At 37.7% G+C, this 24,007-nt stretch overlaps 1 protein-coding gene across 1 annotated transcript in view; it reads left to right on the top strand.

The window, feature by feature from the left end:
- LOC136864780 (actin-binding protein IPP) overlaps positions 1-24,007 on the top strand; it is a 208,207-nt gene that overhangs the window by 152,247 nt on the left and 31,953 nt on the right. The window lies entirely within an intron of this gene.

Raw genomic sequence — 24,007 nt, forward strand, 5'->3', positions numbered from 1 at the left:
AAATAAATGCACTTGAGGAATAGAGCAAACGGCCGGAAAATCTAAGTTAGTTTGAGATACTAAAGATTCGAGTAATGGAGGTTCGAGATATCGAGGTTCAACTGTATTATTATTCTATGTGTCATAAATGAGAGTGATTAGGTACATTTTCTTGTAACCATTTTAACGTTTTTTAGTTTAAGATTTAATGCTTAATGGTCAATTCACATTGTAACTGTAGATATGTATGCCTTTTTCCTGTTCTCTTTTCACTTAGATTGTGGTGCAATATATGTGATGAATTCCAAGGGGAAAAAATCTTCCTATTTTTATTTCTAAAAGTTGGCAGCTATGGGAAGGTAATGCGAATGACAGGAAGCATGACCAACAAATGGCAAATAAGTTAATATGGGAAGGACAGCTGATTCAGAAAGTGATGGAACCAACCAGAGGGAAAAATATCCTGGATGTGGTGCTGATAAAACCAGATGAGCTCTATAGAGAAACTGAAGTAATTGATGGTATTAGTGATCATGAAGCTGTTTTTGTAGTCGTTAAAAATAAATGTGTTAGAAAGGAAGGTCTTAAAAGTAGGACTATTAGGCAGTACCACATGGCTGATAAAGCAGGCATGAGGCAGTTTCTAAAAAGTAACTATGATTGGTGGAAAACGGTAAATAAAAATGTAAACAGACTCTGGGATGGGTTTAAAGAAATTGTTGAGGAATGCGAAAACAGGTTTGTACCTTTAAGGGAGGTAAGGAATGGTAAAGACCCACCTTATTATAATAGAGAAATAGAGAGACCAAGAAGGAGGTGCAGACTGGAAAGAAATAGAGTTAGAAATGGCTGTGGAAGTAAGGAGAAATTGAAGGAACTTACTAGAAAATTGAATCTAGCAAAGAAGGCAGCTAAGGATAACATGATGGCAAGCATAATTGGCAGTCATACAAATTTTAGTGAAAAATGGAAGGGTACGTATAGGTATTTTAAGGCAGAAACAGGTTCCAAGAAGGACATTCCAGGAATAATTAATGAACAAGGGGAGTGTGTATGCGAGGATTTTCAAAAGGCAGAAGTATTCTGTTAGCAGTATGTAAAGATTGTTGGTTACAAGAATAATGTCCAGATAGAGGAGGAGACTAAGGCTAAAGAAGTATTAAAATTTACATATGATAACAATGACATTTACAATAAGATACAAACGTTAAAAACTAGAAAAGCGGCTGGAATTGATAAGATTTCTGGGGATATACTAAAGACAATGGGTTGATATAGAGTACCATATCTGAAGTACTTATTTGATTATTGTTTGGTCGGAGGAGCTATACCAGATGAATGGAGAGTTGCTATAGTAGCCCCTGTGTATAAAGGAAAGGGTGATAGACATAAAGCTGAAAATTACAGGCCAGTAAGTTTGACATGCATTGTCTGTAAGCTTTGGGAAGGCATTCTTTCTGATTATATTAGACATGTTTGTGAAACTAATAACTGGTTCGATAGAAGGCAGTTCGGTTTTAGGAAAGGTTATTCCACTGAAACTCAACTTGTAGGATTCCAGCAAGATATAGCAGATATCTTGGAGTCTGGAGGTCAAATGGACTGTATCGTGATTGACCTGTCTAAAGCATTTGATAGGGTAGATCATGGGAGACTACTGGCAAAAATGAGTGCAATTGGACTAGACAAAAGAGTGACTGAATGGGTTGCTATATTTCTAGAAAAGAGATCTCAGAGAATTAGAGTAGGTGAAGCTTTATCTGACCTTGTAATAATTAAGAGGGGAATTCCTCAAGGCAGTATTATCGGACCTTTATGTTTTCTTATATATATAAATGATATGAGTAAAGGAGTGGAATCAGAGGTAAGGCTTTTTGCGGATGATGTTATTCTCTATAGAGTAATAAATAAGTTACAAGATTGTGAGCAACTGCAAAATGACCTCGATAATGTTGTGAGATGGACAGCAGGCAATGGTATGTTGATAAATGGGGTTAAAAGTCAGGTTGTGAGTTTCACAAATAGGAAAAGACCTCTCAGTTTTAATTACTGCGTTGCTGGGGTGAAAGTTCCTTTTGGGGATCATTGTAAATATCTAGGTGTTAATATAAGGAAAGATCTTCATTGGGGTAATCACATAAATGGGATTGTAAATAAAGGGTACAGATCTCTGCACATGGTTATGAGGGTGTTTAGGGGTTGTAGTAAGGATGTAAAGGAGAGGGCATATAAGTCTCTGGTAAGACCCCAACTAGAGTATGGTTCCAGTGTATGGGACCCTCACCAGGATTACCTGATTCAAGAACTGGAAAAAATCCGAAGAAAAGCAGCTCAATTTGTTCTGGGTGATTTCCGACAAAAGAGTAGCGTTACAATAATGTTGCAAAGTTTGGGCTGGGAAGAATTGGGAGAAAGAAGGAGAGCTGCTCGACTAAGTGGTATGTTTACATACAATTTACAAAATATTTGTTTAATGTTAACCTAGTCAATACTTACAATACCACATTTTGTGGTTAAATAATTATAAAAAATAGAAAGATCGTGAACATGTTTCGCCCTTTTAATGGGCATCATCAGCACAATGGATAACCTTAAAACAAATAATTACAATTAAGACTGTTTACAATTATTGGTCATATCAAATTGGAATGAGACGCTATGATGTTAAAAGTTATTTTCAATATCATGATTAAAAAGTTTGGCGTGAATGTTACAAACACAAGTTAAAACTATTGTAGTACAATTTTACAATAATGTCAACAAAAAAAAAAATATTTATATTGGCGTGAAGTTTTTTAATCGGCATTCGTCTGGAATTGAAATGGATCCTCTTCTTTTAACTTTTTGGTGAAAGTCAATATTATTGTCGTGTTAACCACCAAGTAGATTTGAAGAATAAAATATGTATAAAATATATGTTCCTATTGCAGAAAATTAGATCAGGAATGAACATTTGGTGTTTCTTCTTGAGTTAAATTGGTTAAAACACATTCAGGTGAGAATACGTTAAAATGGAATATACGTTGAAAATTTTTCCGATGTAGTTGAAATATTTATCACTATATCAGTAGTCTTCCCATTTGTTGTGTAAATCTCAATGGTTAGAATGTTGATAAACTGCAAGGAAATATAAAAACGTATTTAATGTGTATGTATAAATAATGGATGTGATTGTATAGTGTTATGGGTTACGTAAAAATGGATACTTACTCGAATGCCGTAGAGTGTCTATCTTGTTCTGTTATTAGCGTTAGTCTGACTGGCGTTCCTGCTACGCATATTGTAAGAGTGTGGCGGAGGCGTATATTCCATTTTAACATATTCTCACCTGAATGTTTTTTAACCAATTTAACTCGAGAAGAAACACGAAATGTTCATTCCTGATCTAATTTTCTACAATAGGAACACATATTTTATGCATATTTTATTCTTCAAATCTACTTGGTGGTTAACATGACAATAATATTGACTTTCACCAAAAAGTTAAAAGAAGAGGATCGATTTCAATTCCAGACAAATGCCGATTAAAAAGCTTCTCGCCAATATAAATATGTTTTTTAGACAATATTGTAAAATTGTACTACAATAGTTTTAACTTGTGTTTGTAACATTCACGTCAAACATTTTAATCATGATATTGAAAATAACTTTTAACATCACAACGTCTCATTCCAATTTTATATGACCAATAATTGTAAACAGTCTTAATTGTAATTATTTGTTTTAAGGTTATCCATTGTGCTGATGATGCCCATTAAAAGGGTGAAACTTTTTCATGATCTTTCTATTTTTTATAATTATTTAACCACAAAATGTGGTATTGTTAGTATTGACTAGGTTAACATTAAACAAATATTTTGTAAATTGTATGTAATCACTGTCGTCAATACGGACCAAAAATGAGGTTAATGACTTGTAATAAGTGGTATGTTCCGAGCTGTCAGCGGAGAGATGGCGTGGAATGACTTTAGTAGACGATTAAGTTTGAGTGGCGTTTATAAAAGTAGGAAAGATCACAGTATGAAGATAAAGTTGGAATTGAAGAGGTCAAACTGGGGCAAATATTCATTTATAGGAAGGGGAGTTAGGGATTGGAATAACTTACCAAGGGAGATGTTCAATAAATTTCCAATTTCTTTGAAATCATTTAGGAAAAGGCTAGGAAAACAGCAGATAGGGAATCTGCCACCTGGGCGACTGCCCTAAATGCAGATCAGTATTGATTGATAACAGCTCCTCACAGACACCACGTTTGGCCACTTCGAGTTAGAGGTGAGTTTAATACCTCAATATTCTTTTCTTTTCAAAAGCGCCTTCTCTGAATTCGGAATTCCAATGTAAAGTTCACAATTCGTTCTCTATTTTTAGGTCCATATTGGATCGAAATCGATATTAACTTGTCAAAATCCACCTGATATTGAAAATTTCAAGATCTCATCTATCAACGCACGGCCTCAGCCTTACAATAATTCTTGAACAACACAAAAATGCAAAGTTCAAGCTTAAATCATATGAGATGTTTTAGAATAGCTACACAAAGACTGTGACATTCTAACAGAAAAAATCTGTATATCATAGAAATTTCAGGAATACATACTAGGTGGAACTGTTTCGTATAAATATGAACAATGAATAAATACACTAATCACATAAGCAAAAGGAACAATGTTCTAGAAATTAATATTCAATACAGTACATCAGATAGTGTATAAAGACTGAAGAAGTTTTAAAAAGAACACCTTGTACTCTTCAAGGCCATTCACATATATTTTAGCTGTAAAAATTTTTTGACATACAAGAAAGTGTTGTGTTTTATGACGTGTCTAACATCTTAAAAGATTAAGCGGTCTTTGTATTTTAATCACACATATTTTAGTGTGTGTGTGTGTGTGTGTGTGTGTGTGTGTGTGTGTGTGTGTGTGTGTGTGTGTGTGTGTGTGTGTGTGTGTGTGTGTGTGTGTGTGTGTGTGTGTGTGTGTGTGTGTGTGTGTGTGTGTGTGTGTGTGTGTGTGTGTGTGTGTGTGTGTGTGTGTGTGTGTGTGTGTGTGTGTGTGTGTGTGTGTGTGTGTGTGTGTGTGTGTGTGTGTGTGTGTGTGTGTGTGTGTGTGTGTGTGTGTGTGTGTGTGTGTGTGTGTGTGTGTGATGTTTTAATTAAGTCACTGTGTCATTGAATTGAACAGGTGGAAACCCTTTATCCTTAATCAACATTGTAAATTTCGATTCAATACAGACCATAATGAAATTCTTAACATTAAATAGGGTGCTACATGACTATCGTTCCCATTCAAACAAACATCATTATAGATAATATCTTAATGGACAGTTGACCTACTTCGCAGATTTTTGTAGTTCACAAGGTGCGTCTGTGAGATATGGTGCCAAATTCAAGCTGAGGAACATCAGTATCTGACCTTCTCATGAGTTGTGAGACGTTATCTACTGTAACGTCTCCCATCTACAGGCGTGATCGCACTTCTCTCCAAGTAGACCTGTACAAGTTGTTGGAAATCCATTCATTCTATGTACTTAACATATTTCCAGAGAATGGCAAGAGATATCACACACTCATTTTCTGTTTGGGAGTGCAGTGAATTTTCGGATATCATAATTGCGCCTGCGAAAACTGCTGTGTGAAATGTTTTAGCATAGAACTTTGACCAATACGGTTATATCGTCTAACATGGGAACTATCAATAGGTCATATCGAAATCAACAATGAAATTTCTCTGAGAGGATGAGGGGACCATAAGAAAGCAAGAATTTAGCTGTCATTTAAAGCTGTAAGATCCTGAAATCAACATGGAAATGTCTAATAAGATTGCATGTACAGTAGCTGGATGTGGACAGCCCCGGTGACCAGCTGAAGCTAGCGCATTACCTTGAGCTTTCTGTGCCAGGCAGTTAACACATGTTCCTTTGAGAGAGCAGCCATGAATGCGGATAATTTTCTGGAGTATGCATTACGTTATTTGCGTGAAAAAGGTTTCTCTTCTTCCCGTGAAATAATTTCAGAAGAAAGGGAAATGGGTTGACATGTGGTCGAACTAGTTGAAAATCATCCCATGGGTGCCCACATTGTCTCGGAGTCGTATCTGGAGAGAAATAGTGATAGCGAAAGTGACAGTCAAAGCAGCAACATCTCATCTCCATCATCTGAAGGAGAAGACAGCACACCATACCCATTTACAAGAGATGTTACGGATCCGAGTTTGAGCCCCCAGTCTGATTCCCGTCAATCCAGTGATGCGACACCACAGTCACCTGACATTTCTACCAGTTCAAGCTATGCTTCCATTCCACACAAGAAAATGAAACACACTGTACATCTTGCATACAAGAGGAAAGCTATACATTTATGGTTAAATAAGGGCGATAAGGAATGGCTTTCATTTAACTACTGTTTGCAAAAATTGTATGGTGATGTTTCTATGACAACTGTGCATGTGCAAGAACCCATTTGAGTCTGTCAGTAAGTCCTGTTGAATACAGGAAATTGATATACTGTATAAAAAATTATTTTCTCGCTCTGCAGAAACAAGAAGATTGAAGCAGAATGTTTGCAAAGAAGACCTCCGACTGTGGGCCTTGGACATTTCAAGAGAGATTTCAGTGGAACAAAGTAATTTCAGCACATCTACTGGTTGGTTGAATAGAAGTAGAAAAACCACGAAATTTGTATCCCGTGCATATCTGCATGAAGAAGAGGAAAAAAAAAAAAAAGATAACGTTGCAAAACTTTGTGTAGGCAGCTACAGAGCAATTTTCAGATTACACCACTTCTTCAATGTGGTCAGTTCAGACACTACTGATCTGCATTTAGGGCTGTCGCCCAGGTGGCAAATTCCCTATCTGTTGTTTTCCTAGCCTTTTCTTGAATGATTTCAAAGAAATTGGAAATTTATTGGACATCTCCCTTGGTTAGTTATTACAATCCCTAACTCCCCTTCCTATAAATGAATTTTTGCCCCAATTTGTCCTCTTGAATTCCAACTTTATCTTCATACTAGCTGATGTACCCGTGCTTCGCTACGGGATTCTCAGAAAGACCGTCTTTGTGGTTTTCCTAACTGTAGTCAAATTAGGCCGTTACACTTTTTTGCAAGTTGTTTTACACTGCACCGACACAGATAGGTCTTATGTCGACGATTGGTCAGGAAAAGGCTTGGAGTGGAATGCTATGATGAACCGGTGTGTTACGTACCAGTAGTATCAGAAAATTTGTGAACCAAGGAAAGTTATCTAACTCCCCAGCTACTTCCCACCAATATTCAGACAGGCTGTTATACTTGGTCGACTGATCGAGTTGGCCATGCGATTAGGGAAGGGCAGCTGTGAGCTTACATCCGCGAGATAGTGGGTTCGAACCCCACTGTTGATAGCCCTAAAGATGGATTCCCATGGTCTCCCATTTTCTCAGAAGGAAAATGCTAAGGCTGTACCATAATTAAGGCCAGAGCCGCTTCCTTCCCACTCCTAGCCCTTTCCTATCCCATCGTTGCCGTAAGATATATCTGTGACGGTGTGACGTAAAGCAAATTAAGAAAAAAATACTCTGTATACAGCAGTAATCGTATCTATCGGAGATGACTGGCAAGAGAGAGACAAAGCACATCACAACAAACAATGGTCAATGTAACGTTATTGTTGATCAATGTTATGAGCTTTCTGTATTGTAGGCCTTCACATTTAGTTTCCTTTCGACTCTGTGACATTAGGATATCTTAAATTATTTATAGCGTAGACTGTAGTTCCTCATTCCCCGACTTTACATACCGAGTTTCTTCTTCTTTCTTCGATTTTGGCCATCTAAGGACCATGGAAAGTAACCCTGTTCATTCATCTTAATCCTTCTTTTCTTGACTTCCAATAGTTCTTCATTGTTTCACTTCGCTGTTTCTTCCTCTCTTGTGTCCAGATGTTATTACCTTTCCTCTTTTCCTTCTCCTTGAAACCATTGAAATTTCATATCAATCTTCTGAAAGTTGTTCTGTCTTGTATTATATACCGATTTTCATTAAATTCTGTTTACACATTTCTTGGCGCTGGTATGGACTTGGCAACAAAAATCCAAATTCATGAATATCTCTGTTATCATAGCTGGTACAGTGTATAAGATTTAATGATCGGAAATTTAATGCTATATAACTTTAGTTGTGAAATATTTGTTGATAGGACCACTAATAACACAAATATTTGAGAGTTCAATTTTAGGCCTTCCTCTAAACTACCATTTCACTCAGCGGTAATAAAATTATGTATATTCTACATTGTAGCGACTTATACCCCGACTTTTCATACCGATTTTCATTAAGATAGGACCACTAATAACATAAATATCTGAGAATTAAATTTTAGGCCTTCCCCTAAACTACCATTTCTCCCAGCGTGAGTAAGATTATTCATGGCCTAGATTGTAGCGGCCTATTCCTGGACTTAAAATACCGATTTCCATTAAGGTCTTTTCAGCCGTTTTCTCGTGATGCGTGTACATACAGACAGACAGACAGATAGACAGACAGACAGAAATTACAGAAAATTAAAAAGTGCATTTCCTTGATATAATGGACACGACCGATGCAGAAATACCATACTTTTTAATTTCTGAGCAATGTACAGACAAAACTCTTATTTTATATATATAGATTGTGATCTTTCTTATTTTCAAAGACACCACTCAAACTTTTTCGTCTAGTAATGTCATTCCATGCCATCTCTCCACTGACAGCTCGGAACATACCACTTAGTCGAGCAGCTCGTCTTCTTTCTCCCAAGTCTTCCCAGCCCAAACTTTGCAACATTTTTGTAATGCTATTCTTTTGTCGGAAATCAGCCAGAACAAATCGAGCTGCTTTTCTTTGGATTTTTTCCAGTTCTTGAATCAAGTAATCCTGGTGAAGGTCCCATACACCAGAACCATACTCTATTTGGGGTCTTACCAGAAACTTGTATGCCCTCTCCTTTACATCCTTATTACAACCCCTAAACACCTTCATAACCATGTGCAGAGATCTGTACCCTTCATTTACAATCCCATTTATGTGATTACCCCAATGAAGATCTTTCCTTATAGTAACACCTAGGTACTTTCAATGATCCCCATAAGGAACTTTCACTCCATCAACACAGTAATTAAAACTGAGAGGACTTTTCCTGTCTGTGAAACTCACAAATTGACCTTTAACCCCATTTATCAACCATCTCTGTTGTCCATCTCGCAACATTATCGAGGTCATTTTGCAGTTGCTCACAATCTTGTAACTTATTTGTTGCTCTATACAGAATAACATCATCCGCAAAAAACCTTATCTCTGATTCCACTTCTTTACCCATATCATTTATATATGGTAAGGTAAGGGTTGTTCTGCCTGAAGGCAGGTCCGAACCTCCGCAGAGGTATTCCTGAGGCGGAGTTTACGTGCGGTAGGGTGGCCAGTTCCTTTCCGCTCCTCCATTCCCTTACCCCCCACCAACAGCGCGTGGCAACCCATCCAACTCCTGACCACGCCCAATGTTGCTTAACTTCGGAGATCTCACGGGATCCGGTGTTTCAACACGGCTATGGCCGTTGGCTCATTTATATATATATATATATAAGAAAACATAAAGGTCCAATAATACTGCCTTAAGGAATTCCCCTCTTAATTATTACAGGGTCAGATAAAGCATCACCTACTCTAATTCTCCGAGATCTGTTTTCTAGAAATACAGCAGCCCATTCAGTCACTCTTTTGTCTTGTCCAATTGCAGTCATTTTGGCCAGTAGTCTCCCATGATCCACCCTATCATATGCCTTAGACAGGTCAGTCGCGATTCAGTCCATTTGACCTCCTGATTCCAAGATATCTGCTATATCTTGCTGGAATCCTGCAAGTTGAGCGTCAGTGGAATAACCTTTCCTAAACCCGAACTGCCTTCTATCGAACCAGTTATTTATTTCGCAGACATGTCTAATATAATCAAAAAGAATGCTTTCCTAAATCTTGCATGCAAATCAAATCAAATAAGTACTTCAGATATGGTACTATATCCCAACTCATTGTGTTATCAATTCCATCCTCTTTTCTAGTTTTCAACTTTTGTATCTTACTGTAAATGTCGTTATCAGGGGTAAATATAATACAGATCAGAGTGGTTTCATGCATCAACTGAAAGCAAAAAGGACTCTCTCATTTGTTGGTGAGAAACATACAGAAGCAGTTCCTCAATCAGTTCGTGCATTCACCATTCATACACAATTGTGCCTGCTGTTAGTATGGCCGTTACTCTTTTCCCGAAGTTATTCATTGTACCACAGGAAGCAACTGGACCTTTTGGTCCGCAAGTTTTCAAAGAAATGTTTCATGCCGAAAATATAATTGTGACAGCCACAAAATAAGTGAAAATGGGAAAAAAGAAGAAAAAGTAAAGTATTGGTTTAAAGAAGCCTTCTTCCCATTTGTGGAAGACAAATGTTTGCTATTGTTAGATTCTTTGACTACTTATAGTGATAAATGCTGCCTTGAAGACATTCCTCCTGGCAAATGTATAGAAATTCTCCAGATTCCTCCCATTTAACAGACATTATGCTGGCTTGTGAAGGCTTCTGGGTTGATGTTAATCAGAGAAGCAGCATATTGAAAATGCAATCCTTCATTCATTTTCAATTTTCTTCCCCACGCTTCAAGGACATGATTAAAAATTCATGGTTCGCAGCCAGTTACACAGCGTAGGGACTAACGGGTTCGAAGTGCCTGCAAAATATTGCCTTCAAACATTGTGGCCTTAAAGTGCATATTGGTTGTGTGTGGTGCCAAAAATATTTGTGTTTTATCATGCCTCATTTAGGTTTCACATTCATTCCCTAACATTAAAGGGACCTTGAAGAGCGGTAACCTCCAGCACAGCTGCAACTCAACTCTGCTGTGCGCCCCGCCAGCAAGATGCAAGGGTTGTCCAGCAGCTGCGTTGTCACACGGATTGTGAATCAACATTTCAACACCTCCCAGTTCCAAATGGCAGCTAATTTTTTGTATATAGCCATTTTATAGATCCTCTTCCTCTCAGCGAAATTGTTTCGTCGGTTTCAATATGACCTTATTGATAGTTCTCTTGTAAGTTTCAATATTATGTGAATATTGTCAAAAATTTCTTGCTCTTCATAATATGGTTAATATAGTATTTATCCAACAATATTATCACATACCCTAGTGGTTTTCGCAGGTGCAGTGACAATATAAACATTTTGTTTCATAACATATGTCACACATGTTCCTTGGGCACAATTATAGATGTATCAGAATTCAACTTGCCTACGATAATCAAGTCGTATTTAAACCAGCACACTACTAATGTGCCAATTTTCAGTTTTGATTTGGTATATATGGTCCCAGTAGCAAACCAGGGAAGGTTATTTTTAGTTATCAGTGAAATTATTGATATGCTTCTCTAAAACAACATAAATGAAATTAGTACATTTTGTATTAATAATCGTGGAGTGACTGTAGGAACCGTTAATATATCAATGGTTAATATAACAGATCGTCAGTTTAGGGCTTTGTGTTATATCAGTATCTATGGAGGAATTATGCCTGTTTTATTGTCCTAATGGTCAAACATGCACTGAACATTCAGAATTACTCTAAATTTAATTGAGAATATTGTGTCCAGATTAATATTGAATTCTGAAGCTGCTCTGTGAGATATGGCACCGAATTCCAACTGAAGAATGTTTGTAGCTGACCTTCTCATGAGTCACGATGGTCAGTGCGGGATAAAACCAGAATGGCAAATAGTCATCAAATTAAATCAAAATCTTTATTTGCAAATGAGGTGTCTACCTCGGTGGCAAATGGTACACTAAAATACATTATTGTCAAGCACTAAATTTGAAATTTACAAGAGAAGAATTTTTTTTTTCTAGAATACAATAATATACAATTTATGCTAACAATTTTTTTTCTATTAAACAAACAGATCATCCTTAATAAATTTATATTGTTTACAAAATTCTACTTATAATATCTCCTATACTTACAAACATAGTCAATTCATATACAGTATGTGGAATTACTTCAAATAATACTATGCAACTAGTATAAGATTAAAATTTACATTGCATTTATTTACTTTTTTTTTTTTACCCATTTTGGAACCTAAGTAGCATAACGACCTGCTGCGTCTTAACCAGAGCCCCCATTTGCCACCACTTTTCAGAGTTCCTGAAGGGCCTTCACAGCTACCGTAGCGGTCCCAGGGCCCTCGGAGTCCCCACTGTACTTCACCCCTACAGGCAGTCCCCAACTTTGGCTGTCCAAACTCCATGGACCAGGGGATGGAATTAATTTTTTTTAACACACATTTTTTATTTACAATAGCCTGCACTGGTCGAATGCCCTCTAACATTTCATTTATTTTCCCTTTTGCTGTTTATTCTCTTCTTGAATATCTGTACAGATTTTGGAAAAGGATCAAACACTACCCCTGGTAAACTGTTCCACTCCTTCACGCCCTTCCCAATGAATGAAAATTTACCCCAGTCACTTCTGCTAAAATTCGTTTTAATTTTATACTTGTGGTCAGTTCTGCCAATATAATTATTTTGCAACTGAAGCCTCTCACGGATTTCTCCCCATGCTTCTTCACCTGTATAGGCTCTATATAATCCTATACCGTAAGTCTAGTTTTCTCTTACTTAAAGTTTCCCACCCAAGTTCCTCTAACATTTCTGATACACTACTGTTTCTCCTGAAATCCCCTGTTACAAATCTTGCTGCTTTCCTCTGCACACTATCTATTTCTTTTATTAGGTATTCTTGGTGAGGATCCCAAACACCGTTTGCATATTCCAATAATGGACGAACCATACTTAAGTAACTTTTTTCTTTTAATTCTTTGTTGCATCCTTCAAGTAGCCTCATTATGACATGTAACGATCTGTATGCTTTCCCAAATATGTCATCAACATGACCCTTCCAGTGCAAATTACTTTCAAATCTCACACCTAAGTATTTGCACTTGCCATCTTTTGGGATAACTACCTCATCCAAAGTATATTCAAATTCAGTTTTAAAGCTCCTGTTTGTAAATGTTGTAACAGTTGATTTGCCTCCATTAACCTTCATATTATTTTCTTCAACCCACTGTTGGATACTTTCAAGGTCCCTTTGTAATTCTGAACAATCCTCAATGTTATTTATTTCCCTATAAACAATTATATCATCTGCATACAATCTTATTTTTGATGTTATATTGTTCCCTAAATCATTTGTGTATACTGTATTAAGAAAAGTAACAGACCGATTAAACTACCCTGTGCGATTCCCTTCCAAACTTCCTCTTCCTGTGATATATTATTTCCTACTTTGACTTTCTGAATCCTTGAATTTAGAAATGTTCTTATCCAACGTATAACCCTTACGTCCAATCCTATTCCCTCCAATTTCTGTAATAATATTCCATGTTCCACTGTATCAAAGGCTTTGGAAAGATCTATGGCTATGCAATCTAACTGGCCTCCTGAATCCAACTGATCTGATATGTCCTGCTGAAATCCCACCAGTTGTGCCTCACAAGAAAATTTCTTTCTAAATCCATACTGGCTTCTCATGAACCAATTTTTATCATTCATTAAAGTATGTGATAAGTCTTCATAAAGATATTAAGGGAAACTACATTCCTTTTGGTGAGAAAAATTATTGTCCTTGGAGAAGTTTCCAGACAGGTTTTGCCTGTTTCACCTCATGCTGCTGGCCAAATAATCATTTAGCTATTAAATACTTCCCTCTTTTGTCCTTCAAAATTAGCCACTTAAATAAATTTAAAAATGCAAGCAAAACTACAATAAAGGATGTTTCTGCAAGTGACTACCTATCTGTGAATGGTTACGATCAAATGTTATCCAGTTACCAGTCTGAATTTTGGCACAATGATTTTGAAACAGAAATTAATCATGAAACCTTCACTTACTAGAAAATTTGTCTTCATTTTCTCTAAAGTGACTGCTGTTCTACCAGGAACTCGCACTATAATTATATGAATTTTTAAGCCATTGGGATTATACCCAATAGTTCATAAAAACTTACTGGCATCCAGAGTAATCTCCAGAGATGAAAATCAGCTACTTCAATTTTCTACATAATTTTTGAATGCCGTGCATTTAAGTTATTTGCCTCCACATATTCTTACTCTGAAAGTTGGAGTCGTAGTTATCCTCCTCAGAAATTTGTGTATTACTGAGTTCGATAGCTGCAGTTGCTTAAGGTCGGCCAGTATTCAGTATTCAGGAGAAAGTTAGTTCGAACCCCACTGTCAGCAGCCCTGAAAATTGTTTTCCATGGTTTCTCATTTTCACACCAGGCAAATGCTGGGGCTGTACCTTAATTAAGGCCACGGACACTTCCTTCCGACTTCTAGCCCTTTCCTGTCCCATCGTTGCCATAAGACCTATCTGTGTCAGTGGGACGTAAAACAACTTGTAAAAAAAAAAATGTGTATTTACCTTGGACTCTTAAATGGAACCCGATTAGTTCTAAGAAATATGTTCAAAACTACTTAAATTTGGAAACAACTGGAGAGACCGAGCGAGTTAGCTGCATAGTGTGGGCCGCAAAGCTGTAAGAGTACATTTGAGACATGATAGCTTCGAACTCTACTGTGAGCAGCCCTGAATGTGATTTTTTTTTTTGGTTCCCCATTTTTTGCACTGTACCTTAATGGGTCAATCACCATTGATCTGCATTTAGGGTTGTTGCACAGGGGGCAGATCCCTTATTAGTTGTTTACCTAGTCTTTCTTTAAATTATTTCAAACAAGTCAGAAATGTATCGAACATCTCACTTGGTAAATTAGTCCAATCTATAATTCCCCTTCCTATATATGAATATATGCCCCAATTTGTCCTCCTCATTTCCACCTTAATATTCATATTTTTATCTCTCCTACTTTTAAAAACTCCATTCAAACTTACTCATCATTAATGTCACTAATGTCATTCAACACCATTTCTCTGCTGTAATTTTGACCATAATGGCGACTATCGGTCCGTATTGACTTTAATCAAGGTTATGTATTAAGGATCCGCCTTGTCGATACGATACAATTCCCATTGCCATACAATTTGTATTGTATTGACAAGGCAGATCCTTAATACATAACGTTGACCTCTCTGTTGATCTCAAAACATACCACTTAGTTGAGCAGCTTGTCTCCTCACTCCTGAGTCTCCCCAACCCAAAGTTTTTAACATTTTTGTAACACTACTCTTTTGTCAGAAATCACCCAGAACAAGTGGTACTGCTTTTCTTTGGACTTTCAATCAAGTAATCCTGATGAGGGTCCCATGGAACCATACTCTAATTGTGGTTTTACCAGTGACTTACTCATTTATGTAATAACAGCAGTGAACGCCTAAATGCTTACAGTGATCCCCATGAGGATGGTGACAGATATGTTTGGCTGAACGGACCTTGTAGAACAGGAGGTCTTAGATCCAAAAATATTGATGGACTAGTTATTTGTCAATATGGATCGTGTTGGGCATGGTACATCCCTTTAAGTTGTATTGCCCATGGGCATTAACGCACACTTTGGGTGAATTTTCAGGGAATTTTGTACTTAAGTTTAGGATAAAAATCACCCTGGGAGACTCAAGCATAAAACTAGGTGTATCTGTCTTAAGATTGCTTTTACAGGAAAATTGCTTATGACAAAATTTATTTAAAATTCTTTGTTATCTACTTGTTTTTTTCAATAATGAAAAATGAGCTAAATGTCAGTGGCAGTCATGTGGAGAGTAACTAAGGAGATCATCCCTGCCATGTTTTAAATGCCATGTTTTTTAATATGAACCTGATACTTTGTTTTCATACCGTAATTTTGTGATTCATATGGAAGGAGGACAGTGAGGAAGGCCTGAACACAAAGAAAACCTAATATGCCATTGTATCTATTTAGAACTTCACTGTATTACATTTAATGCCAAATCTCTGATAACTGAGCGAGATGGCCGTGCGGTTAGTGTTGCGCAGCTGTGAGTTTGCATTCGGGAGACAGTGGGTTCGAATCCCACTGTCGGCAGCCCCGAAGATGGTTTTCCATGATTTCCCCCTTTTCACACCAGGTACCTTAACCCTTAAGAGTGTCAGGCTCTCTTGTAGATTCCCATACATAAATTGCCAAGCTATTTTGCCTGAAAATGCAGTGTTTTTTTTAATAACTTGAGATGTATTTGCCTGTTCTTTTTTTGTGTTTGTATCTGTCTGTCTGTCTGTCTGTCTGTCTGTCTGTCTGTCTGTCTGTCTGTCTGTCTGTCTGTCTGTCTGTCTGTCTGTCTGTCTGTCTGTCTGTCTGTCAGAAAGTTTGTTTTACCAAAAGTATGGTAAATGCCTCCTCTGCGAACCACGTGACCTTGCCGCGGTGGGGAGGCTTGCGTGTCCCAATGATGCAGATAGCTGAGCCGCAGGTGCAACCATATCGGATGGGTATCTGTTGAGAGACCAGACTAACGAATGGTTCATCGAAAGGGGGGTAGCAGCCTTTCGGTAGTTGCAAGGGCAGCAGTCTAGATGATTGACTGATACGGCCTTGTAATAATACTCACCATGGCTTAGCTGTGTTGATACTGCTACACGGCTGAAAGCAACGGGAAACTACAGCCGTAACTAACTCCCGAGGACATGCAGCTCTCTCTGTATGAATGATGTACTGATGATGGCTTCCTCCCGGGTAAAATATTCCGGAGGTAAACTAGTCCCCCATTCGGATCTCCGGGTGGGGACTACACGAGAGGGGGCGATCATCAGGAAGATGGATACTGACATTCTGCGAGTCGGAGCGTGGAATGTTAGAAGTTTGAATCGTTGTGGTAGGTTACAGAACCTGAAAAGGGAGATGGATAGGCTAAAGTTAGATGTAGTTGGTATAAGTGAAGTACGTTGGTAGGAAGAACAAGATTTTTGGTCAGACGACTACCGAATTATCAACACAAAATCAAACAGGGGAAATGCAGGAGTTGGTTTAATAATGAATAAGAAAATAGGGCAGCGGGTAAGCTACTGCGACCAGCATAGTGAAAGAATTATTGTTGTCAAGATAGACACCAAACCAATGCCCACCACAATAGTGCAGGTCTATATGCCTACTAGTTCAGCGGATGATGAAGAAATCGAAAGAATATATGAGGAGATAGAAGATTTAATACAATATGTAAAAGGTGACGAGAATCTAATTGTGATGGGAGACTGGAATGCAGTGGTAGGCCAAGGAAGAGAAGGTAATACAGTAGGAGAATTTGGATTGGGACAAAGGAACGAAAGAGGAAGTCGGCTGGTTGAATTCTGCACTGATCATAATTTAGTCCTTGCCAATACTTGGTTCAAACACCACAAACGACGGCTGCATACGTGGACGAGACCTGGAGACACTGGAAGGTATCAAATAGACTTCATTATGATTAGGCAGAGATTCAGAAACCAGGTGTTGGATTGCAAAACTTTCCCAGGAGCAGACGTGGACTCTGACCATAACTTGTTGGTCATGAAATGCCATCTGAAGTTGAAGAAATTGAAGAAAGGAAAGAATGCAAAAAGATGGGATCTAGACAAGTTGAAAGAAAAGAGTGTGAGGGATTGTTTCAAGGAACATGTTGCACAAGGACTAAATGAAAAGGCTGAAGGAAACACTATAGAGGAAGAGTGGAGAGTCATGAAGAATGAAGTCAGTAGGGCTGCTGAAGAAATGTTAGGAAGGAAGAAAAGATCAACTAAGAATCAGTGGATAACTCAGGAGATACTAGACCTGATTGATGAACGACGAAAATACAAGAATGCTAGAAATGAAGAGGGCAGAAAAGAATACAGGCGATTAAAGAATCAAGTGGATAGAAAGTGCAAGGTAGCTAAAGAAGAATGGCTGAAGGAGAAGTGCAAGGATGTCGAAGGCTGTATGGTCCTGGGTAAGGTAGATGCTGCATACAGGAAAATCAAGGAAACCTTTGGAGAAAGGAAATCTAGGTGTATGAATATTAAGAGCTCAGATGGAAAGCCACTTCTAGGGAAAGAAGACAAAGCAGAAAGATGGCAGGAGCATATCCAACAGTTGTATCAAGGTAAAGATGTAAATAATTTTGTTCTGGAACATGAAGAGGCTGTTGGTGCTGATGAAATGGGAGACCCAATTTTGAGGTCAGAGTATGACAGAGCTGTGAGTGACCTCAATAGGAACAAGGCACCTGGAATTGATGATATTCCCTCTGAATTACTGACTGCCTTAGGAGAAACCAGCATGGCAAGGTTATTTCATTTAGTGTACAAGATGTATGAGACAGGAGAAGTCCCATCCGATTTTCGGCAGAATGTTGTTATACCTATTCCCAAGAAAGCCGGTGCTGACAGGTGTGAAAACTACCGCACAGTTAGTTTAGTATCTCATGCCTGCAAAATTTTAACACGTATTATTTACAGAAGAATGGAAAAACAAGTAGAAGCTGAGTTGGGAGAAGATCAATTTGGCTTCAGAAGAAATGTAGGCACACGTGAAGCAATACTGACTTTACGTCTGATCTTAGAGGATCGAATCAAGAAAGACAAGCCCACGTACATGGCATTCGTAGATCTAGAAAAGGCATTCAATAATGTTGATTGGACCAAGCTATTTATGATTCTGAAGATGATAGGGATCAGATACCGAGAACGAAGAATTATCTACAATCTGTATAAAAATCAGTCTGCAGTGATAAGAATCGAGGGCTTTGAAAAAGAAGCAGCAATCCAGAAAGGAGTGAGGCAAGGCTGCAGTTTGTCCCCTCTCCTTTTCAGTGTTTACATAGAACAGGCAGTAAAGGATATCAAAGAGAAATTTGGAAATGGAATCACAGTCCAAGGAGAGGAAATCAAAACCTTGAGATTTGCCGATGATATTGTTATTTTATCTGAGACTGCAGAAGATCTCGAGAAGTTGCTGAATGGTATGGATGAAGTCTTGGGTAAGGAGTACAAGATGAAAATAAATAAGTCCAAAACAAAAGTAATGGAGTGCAGTCGAACGAAGGCAGGTGATGTAGGAAATATTAGATTAGGAAATGAAGTCTTAAAGGAAGTAGATGAATATTGTTACTTGGGTAGTAAAATAACTAACGATGGCAGAAGTAAGGAGGACATAAAATGCAGACTAGCACAAGCAAGGAAGAGCTTTCTTAAGAAAAGAAATTTGCTCACTTCAAACATTGATATCGGAATTAGAAAGATGTTTTTGAAGACTTTCGTGTGGAGCGTGGCATTGTATGGAAGTGAAACATGGACGATAACTAGCTCAGAAAGAAAGAGAATAGAAGCTTTTGAAATGTGGTGTTACAGAAGAATGCTGAAGGTGAGATGGATAGATCGAATCACAAATGAAGAGATACTGAATCGAATTGGTGAGAGGCGATCGATTTGGCTAAATTTGACGAGAAGAAGAGATAGAATGATAGGACAAATCTTAAGACACCCAGGACTTGTTCAGTTGGTTTTTGAAGGAAGTGTAGGTGGTAAGAACGGTAGGGGTAGACCAAGGTATGAATATGACAAGCAGATTAGAGCAGATGTAGGATGCAATAGTTACGTAGAAATGAATAGGTTAGCGCAGGATAGAGTGGCATGGAGAGCTGCATCAAACCAGTCTATGGACTGATGACTCAAACAACAACATGGTAAATGAATGAGTCACAGCTTTTATTTCATCAAATATACAGCCAGGTATTTCTTTCAAGTTATTATGTTGTGCAGCACTGGCAAAATTCACTGAATGATTTTCATTATCATTATTGTTGTCAGTATCACTATCTTCACTTGGATTCACATCGGACTCGCTACCATTCAATTCTGAGAGCTCACTATCATTTTCTTCATCAAATTCCAGCAAATAACTCAGAATTTCTTCGTCACGTTCAGTACTTGTGGAAGCCATTGTTTACATTTGATGTGCGCAGAGAATCAGTGAGTATTCATATATTATATCCATGGACTTCGAAACAACAGATACGGTCAAAGAAAAGTTAGCTTGAACTATCTTGTTGGTCGTGACACAGATACAATCTCATCTGCCTTCTAAGTAGAATGCTAAGTTAAGAAATCTGACGATGCGGTTAGATTGTATTTGGCAATTTTCTCTGAAATATGACCAGAAATATGAAATATGATCAGATCGTATTTGGCATTCTAAATGTTAATTAAGGCCACAGCTGTTTCCTTCCCTTCCCTATGCCATTGTCACCATGAGACCTATCTATGTATGTGTGATGTAAAGTAAATAAATAAAAATCTCTGACAAACTGAATAAATATTAAACTCATACAGTGAAAGTGTTTTGTGGTGATCTGTGGAAATATTGCTGGGTACTTGAAAGACATCATGAGCTAACTACTGCAGTCATTATAAATATTAGAATAAGTACTCTAAGGAAGATTCTTACATATCATATAGACTATTTTTGTTGGAATGTGATTAATTGGGTGTGAAGTCTGCTGAGGTAATATAACCAAGGCTATCAATAGTCAGGCATCACATTTATACTTTAAAACTTTGCTGTAATGCGCGCCATTATAACAGAATGTTCAGATTTGGAAAATTATTTTTAGAACCCTTCACTTTTCCCTACTTAATGTGTTTTATAGTATTTCATTTTAACCATTTTTGAACTTTCAGTATAACAAATGAATATTTAGCAATTTTGACATTTATCCTGTTTTAATCACCAGGCATTTTGCACAGCACATTCATTTGCAGCTAATACCAGAAAGCACATTCATTACAACATCCCCCTGTGGGTGGGGGCAGTAGAATAACACCAACGGTAAACCCTGCCTGTCATAAGAGGCAACTAAAAAAGGCCTCAGGGTCTCTTAACTTGGGAGTGAAGGTTGGCGACGACGGGGCCCTTAACTTAGTCCTGGCATTGCTTCCACTTACACTTGCCTGGCTCCTCACTTTCATCTATCCTATCCGACCTCCCTTGGTCAACTTTTGGTATTTTCTGACCTCAGCGGTATTAGAGCATTCGAGGCCCAGGTAGTCTTTCATTTTCACACCATTCATGGCCCTTGTTTTTCTTTTGCCACTACCTTCATTTTTCAATGTGTCGGATCCCTTCCAATTTTTCCCCTCTGATTAGTGTTAATAGAGGATCGTTGCCGAGTTGTACTTCCTCTTAATGCAATAATCACCACCACCTCATTACAACACACAGGCGAAACTAGCGGGGAAGGTAAGCAAACTGTATGACAAGTCTGCTCAGTGGGTTGCTTACCCAACAGCATGTGAAGATTATTACGAGGGTAATCCCAAAAATAAGGTCTCCTATTTTTTTTATAAATACAGAACTCTGTTCGTGTGGCTGTTGGTCACAATATTGTGAAGAGTGTTTCCCGCGCTCGCATATAAACATGCGCACTCCAGGCTGAGGCACTCAGTCTTAGCTTGGCAGCCGTTGAGAATGGTGCTCCCGTTGGATGTTACCGCCAAGTGCGAAGTGCACGCAGTTATTCGGTTTTTGAACAAAAAAGGTACTGAACCGATTGAAATCCATCGCCATTTGACAGAAGTGTATGGTGAGTCGTGCATGGATGTCAAAAATGTTCGTAAGTGGTGTAGAGAGTTTGCAGCCCGTTGGACTGAAATTCATGACGAACGAACAAAGGAGCGGGAGACCGTCAATTTCCGTCAAGACAGTCGTGAAGGTTGAGCAAACCATGCGTGAAGATCGGTGGGTCACCCTGGATGATCTCTGCACTTTGGTTCCTGAGGTTTCCCGAAGCGCCACTCACAGCTTCCTGAACAGCATGGCGGCAAGCTGGTATGACATGGTCATACAAACACTGTCACAGCATCTAAAAAAATGCATTGACCAAAATGGTGATTATGTAGAAAAATAGCTAAATGTTCAAGCTGTAAAATGATGTAAACCATTGTAGAAATAAGCAGGTCTATGTATTTATAAAAAAAATAGGAGATTATATTTTTGGGATTACCTCTGTATGATGAGTTTCTTAAAACAAATTTATATTTTATTCAGTTATGGAATACATCATTTTATAGGTTTAATTTCTTATAAATAAAGCACAAACTAAAGCCAGATTCCTGTGTTCTATTGCCTCGAGAGTCATTAATGTCATCTCTTAAAATGTGTAGCTCATACCTTACTGACCGTCGGCAATGAGTATCAGTGGGAACAATGTAATCAGGTTAGCATAACAAGTCAATAGGTGTCCTGCAGAGGTTGGTTTTGGGCCCACTTTTATGTGTTGTCAGTGTGAATGACATAGGGGGCGCATTGAAATATAGCAAGTACCATATCTATGCAGATGATCTTCAGATTTATTATCACTCATATTCACAAGACATAGATGTAGCCATTGACAGAGCAAATTTTGACTTACGACGACTGAATGACTATGCCAAAAATAACAGCTTGTTAATAAATCTTAACAAAACTCAGACTATTATATTCGGTACCAAAAGAAACCTTAACTTCTTAAAAAGTAGACATGTACACCCAGTTATTTTAAACAATACTGTCATGCCCTGTTATACATCAGTAAGAAACTTAGGTGTTATAATGACTGAGACACTAAATTGGACTGAACAAGTGACAAATACATGCCGAAAAGTGCAAAAATCCCTTTTTCCTCTCAAACGCTACTCTACCATATTTCCAAAACATCTTAAAATACAACTGGTAAAATCCCTAATCTTACCAATTCTAGACTACTGCGACACTGTACTTACAGACATATCTCAAGACAGTAACAGGATGCTCGAATGGAGTTTAAACACCTTTATTCAATTTATATTTAAGCTGCAATATGATTCACATATTTCACCTTATTATAGGGAGTTGTCATGGCTTCGTGTTCATGAGTGTCGCAGTCTCCACATATTGTCCCTTCTGCATGGAGTTCTAAACTCAGGTGTACCTCTCATCAAACTTTAATTACCTCTCCTCCTATCATAACCACGATACACGATCTGGCTCCCGTATAACAATATCTCTCTGCACTCCAGGACTTGCAACTGCTCCTTTGTAGTCACTGCTGCTAGGCTGTGGAATACCCTCTCTGCTACCGTTAGGGATTTATGTTCTCGTAGGAGATTTAAGATGGATTGCCGAAATCAGTTGCTGAATATCTCTAGCTGATTTGTTCGATGTGCATAGTGTGAATGAGTGCATGAATGAGCTTATTTTCATAAACATTAGAAATGTATTTGCTAGTTGTAGGTTTTTACTGTTTTTCCTTCTTTTATTATTACTAGTGTTTTAAAATTATTGTCATTTACATTCTATAATTATTTCTTTTATTACTATCTCCATATTTGCCATTAGTACTATATTATTTTAAAAAAAGATTTGTTGTATTTAAAAAATTATATGTTAATTATTTTAAATGTTGTGGTTAAGTGTAAGAGAGGGCCCTGAGCCCTAACTTCGCCACAAATAAAGACGACCGACCGACCGTGCAGATGGTTCAGTGCTGCATAGAGATCACTGAAAGAATGATGCAAATTGCTTTAGAAAAGCTGGAATGTTTTATGCAGTAGATGACATCACAGAAAAAGGAAGTGCTAGATGATGCAAAAATAGGGGAAAACTCAAAGTGTTTGTGTGAAAAGTTGGATGTGCCATTAAGTGTTAATCTTGCCGACTAAGTCAATGTGGATTGTGATGTGTTAGTACAAAAATAAATCACTGATGATGAAATTGTAGCAGACATTATGAGTTGTTATTATTATTATTATTATTATTATTATTATTATTATTATTATTATTATTATTATTATTATTATTATTATTATTATTATTATTATTATTAAGCGTATGGAATTTACAAAATGGACAAGTGTATACAATATTATACAAAAGAAAAACCTGCAAAGAATACATGGTAAGTAGGGAACAGTTACACATGGATATTTAAATTGTTTATCCACTGCACTAGGGATACTGAGACATCAGCAAAGTCTTTTCGGTCTCCACCATAAGCACGCAGGGGGCATTTGTCCATTATATGATGCGTGGTCTG

Source organism: Anabrus simplex, chromosome 2 (genome assembly GCF_040414725.1).
Source record: "Anabrus simplex isolate iqAnaSimp1 chromosome 2, ASM4041472v1, whole genome shotgun sequence".
Taxonomy (NCBI): Eukaryota; Metazoa; Arthropoda; class Insecta; order Orthoptera; family Tettigoniidae; genus Anabrus; species Anabrus simplex.